The sequence below is a fragment of the Rhinopithecus bieti genome, unplaced genomic scaffold (assembly GCF_001698545.2).
Source record: "Rhinopithecus bieti isolate Rb0 unplaced genomic scaffold, ASM169854v2 scaffold_8783, whole genome shotgun sequence".
NCBI classification, from domain to species: domain Eukaryota; kingdom Metazoa; phylum Chordata; class Mammalia; order Primates; family Cercopithecidae; genus Rhinopithecus; species Rhinopithecus bieti.
This window is the reverse complement of record NW_016806197.1, coordinates 863,748-868,747: the sequence shown is the minus strand read 5'-3', so window position 1 is coordinate 868,747 and position 5,000 is coordinate 863,748.

Below are 5,000 nucleotides of genomic sequence, written 5' to 3'. Positions count from 1 at the left end.
TGCTCCTCCCCCAACCCCATTTTATAGTTTGGGGTTCTTGTGAAGAAAAGAATACTGCTAACTTGATCACTGAGACACACTCATTTGAATATAATAATCATAATGAAATAACTTCTTCCATGGAGCCCACCCTGCGGTTATTGCTACTCAAATACTTTGCTCCTTCTCGGGAAATGGAGCGTTATTATTTCGACACCTTTGTTCCTATAGGGTAATTAATAAAGTACAGCTCCCGGGCAAAGTAACGAATGCTCCTACTTTCACATTCTTATTTACTTTTTCTCCAAGCGTTAAAAGCACAGTTTCTTCCAAATACTGGCTGTGATCTAGGATCTGAATAGTACAAATCAGATGACGCTGTAGCCTTAAAAATGGTTGCATTTTGAAAAATCATAATAAAGATGAAGAGTAAGCCTTCCACTGTGTGAAAAATAACAACCATTTCAAACCATGGTAATCCCCAGAAGATGCCAGACTTGAATGAAATGCAACAGAGCACCTGAGGAGTCGAAGCTTAATTTGCGTATACAGTTGGCTTTCTCTATAATATCTGACTCAGAATCTGTAACGAAAATGAAATCACGTTAAATTAACTGTAAAAAATAAGTTGATTTAATTAAGCAAGAAAGACTTAATAGATATAATAAAATGTTAAAAAGTCAAATGATGTGCAGTTACATTTCAGTTAACACTGCTCAACAAATGTACTAAATTTATTCCTTTCAATAATGATGTGTTTTGAACATTTAATTAGATAAATAATGTCTAATCACTTCAGCAAATCTGAACTGGAAGAATCCCTTGTCATCAAAGGTGACTCACGCTTGTTACATCTACCTTCTAAGGGAAGGTAAAGCTGACAAACTTCAGCTCTTTTCAAGGAGATGAACAGAAATAAGGTAAAGTCTGTCTTTCAAGCCTCATTAAAATTCAGGGTTTGCTAAACAAACTATTATTTACAGTAAGAAGAGTGATATTCGGAATAGACTTCTACTTGTTTGCCTTTTTTTTTAAGAACCAGAAACTATAAGCAGCTGATAAGAAAAGGTATTCAGTGTTAGATGTCCTATAATTCATCATAATACTGTTTCCTTTAATAACTACTTTGCTCAAGTGATTGGCATGATTACAAGAAAATTACTTCAAATTATTCATCTCTTATCTTTCCTCTAAGATGTCCTAAGTTGGATGATAGTTAGCATAATGGGCCTTATTAATTACTAATGTGGAAAGTCCTTCACAATTTGGATAGAGTTTGTAGCCTAAATAAGGAAAATAGTGCCAAATGCACCCTTACATCATCTGCTCCTTAAGATGGTGCCACCCACTGTCTATTAAATGGAATATCAAGGACATTTATTTCTTCATTTGGAATTTGCTAAGATGAACCCAGCCTGTATAGGAAAAGCAGGCCCATAATTAACATCTATATGTGTATACACACACACACACAGACACACAAGAGCACATACCCAATGCACAAAAGTATTGATGTGATCTGAAATGTAGAAGATGATTAACATAAAATTATCATTTCAAGCTTATGGTGTTAATTCATTCATATCTTTCTGGAAAAACAATTCGTGGTAGAGGATCTTTCCATTTCTAATATTGCCTGGAATCATTTGTTTTGGGAAATTTACCTATAAATATATTTAATTCATCCCAAGACATAATATAGTAGGAAGTTCTGTTAAACCCTGAGACTTTTGAATTTATAGATAGCTTGCTGTTAAAAACATCTTTCATTTCTTCCCTTACTTTGAGGGAAAGTAGATATATAAATAGAACACACAAACACACAAACTTAGAATTTTCATTCATATTCATTTTAAATAGTCACCCGGTTTTAAGTTATGTTTCTTCTGTACAATGTTTTGTGGAATATTTGTCTTTTCATGCTACTTATTTTCTATTTTTCACAATTTTTTCTTTTCTCTGTGATGATATAAAATTTATAAACCAACTCAGAATCTGGGATCATGTAAAGTCAAGCCTAAGGAGGTTACAATGGAGGTCGGAAGGTTACTTTGTATGTAAATAATAACACAGTTATTTGGGGGGTGTTTTCTTGTGGTAATGTGTCCAACTTAAAGAATCCTTGCAATTTCTCACCTTCTCAGTGTTTACTCCAACATTCAAAGTTTTTTCCTTCGGATTTGTAAGACCTAACAAGCATACTTACATGCATGTGGGGTTCAATACAAAAATCAAGAAACAATATGACCCATATACACAGAAAACTAGGAAGAAACACTAGTATGTGGCAGGTTCTAGTGACTGGATGTAAGTGCTTTTCTAAAACCTGCCATCTCTAGGGTAGATTTCACCTGCAGCTGTAGTTAGGATACTGTGTCCAGCTTCAAAGCATTTTTATATTATACCTGCTGGGCCAGGACACACCATCATGATCACAGGACCCTTCCCTGTCAGGGAGTAGAGAAAAAGGCTGCAGGGCAACAGTATTTGGCCTAAGGTCAGACTTGTTTTGTGTGGAGGGTCTTCCTCTTTCATCCTGTATTCCTCTCTGCTCACCTTGGTGAGCCTGTGGTGTGTGGACCTTTGTTATTTCTTACCACTGGCTTCTTGGCGTTTGTCTGCTGGGGCTTACTAGCAATCACTGGGATTTTAATCTCTGGGGTCACTTCTTGGGGTCCCATCCAGGTGTTCTGTCCTGTTGGAATGCTGCCCATATTTTGGCTTGGCAACGGAAAATTGTGGAATGTAAAATGCAGTCCAGTGTACATGTATTGATCAAATATACCATACAGCCACATATTTGAAACATTATAATGTAAGACACAAAGGTCAACTCTCATTACGATTGGCTTGTTCAGATCTCTGTTGTTTAGGTAACATTTTCTAAGAACCATGGATGAGCCAGAGAGCTAAAAAAAATTATGATTGAACTTAAAATCCATAAAAGGGGAATATTCATATTTAATTACACCTTGATTACATATTGATAATGCAGAAATGTGTGCACAAGTTAAAAAAAAAATGTATTAGCTCCCAACATGCACAAAGCATCCTACGATGTAATTTTAATACTGTTTAAAAAAGGTGAGTTTTGAATTTTCATTCTATTCATCATTTTCCCCTTTATTTGTCCATCTGTGTGCCTATACTGTAGGATTTTGCACAGTAAAACTTGGAATTTTGTGCTTACTTGCAAGCAATTTAAGATTTCTATTTAAAATTCAGGGAAGTAGTCTTGTTTGGGTTGCCTTTTCATGTGTAAGTTGCATAGTCTGGAACTTGGCCCTTCTCTGGAATAAATTAAGTTCCAAAGTCCAAGTGAGCTTCTGCTTAGTCACTGATGTCCCTGAACAAATTGCTTAGTCACTCTCTGCCTCAGTTTCTTCCTTTACAAATGGCATATCTGATCCGTCCTTCTTAGCAAAACTATTTTTAACACTTACACTTGTGAAGGAGTAGTGTGCCTTGGGAAAAAGACAGTGCATGTTGCTAAAGCTAGCTATTTTAGAATATAAGAACCTGGGGGAAAAAGTAGAAGGAAGGAAAGAACTTAATTTTATCTCTTCTTTGGATGAGCTGATGTGAACTGCTTAGCCTCTGTCCGTGTTCTCTAAGAATTAAGCAATAAACAAATAAAACAGGGAGTGAACTAGAAATGATTTGGGGGAAAATACTGGGCTAAGAATCAAAAGCCTGCAGGCTCTGCTCTGACATGCACAGTTGGTGTCACCCTTGGGTAGGTCCCCCCACTTCAGGGCACCTCATCCTCCACCTGAAAATTCTGATCCAGGAAGGATATACATGAAGTGCGAATTACATGCAAAAATCTAAGGTAATAAAGAGGTGTGAAGCTACATAACTTTTTAAAGAATGTGATTGGTGAAAATACTCCTTTACGCATCAGGAATCCATTTGTTTTATTTCCAACAACATAAAAGCTTATGCAGATCAAATATTTATAATAATCAAAAATTTTAAATACATAAATTTTATTATCTAATTTACATCTTACACTAACTTATCAATTAATTCTTCTAGAAAACCAATCTTGTAGGCAGTAAACAAGTAAATGGGATTTTCACACACATTTTTTCATTGAAATATATAGCACAGCCATTTAACAGACAGCTATTGAGTTAAATTCAAAATATTATTATTTTTATTTCATAAAAGGATGATCTCAAGCAAGATCACAGCAAAATTATTAGTACTGCCCCAATCAAGAATATGGAAGGTAGAGTAAGCACAAAAGAGTTAGGATTCTCACAGAATCTGCAAAGAGTACTTTGAAATACCCATTTCAAAGTTCTTGGTATGAGAGACAATGCTAGTAAAGAATAATGCTAATTTCACAATGGTGGCCTTTTCCAGCCACCTCACCTGGAAAGTTCTGGACCATGACCATGACTGACAGCTGTGATTCTAGTAATACCTGCTTTTAGGCAGAATAGCACCCAATGAGAAACTGAGCCCCTCTGAAACAAGGAGTTCGTCACACATGCCTCCTGGTTGTGAGGCTACGGTACCACCTGCATTGGCCAAGGACACCACTAGTCTAGTCACATGGATAAAGAGGACACAGGGGAAGTTTTCTATTATAAAAACCAAAAAGGGTTATGAAATTGGAAGAATATTTTACCTCAATGTTATTTCTCCAACCACAAAAACAAGTTTCCTCAAAGTCTTCCCTAGGAATTCAGTTAACACCAAGCATCAGAAGGAGCCCATTTGTGGCCGGGTGCTGTGGCTCACGTCTGTGATCCCAGCACTTTGGGAACCCGAAGCAGATAGGTCACGAGGTCAGGAGTTCAAGACCAGCCAGGCCAAGATGGTGAAACCCTGTCTGTATTAAAAATACAAAAAACTTAGCCAGGCGTGGTGGCGGGCGCCTGTAATCCCAGCCACTTGGGAGGCTGAGGCAGAGAATTGCTTGAACCAGGGAGGTGGAGGTTGCAGTGAGCCAAGATGGCACCACTGCACTCCAGCCTAGGTGATGGAGTGAGACTTGTCTCAAAAAAAAA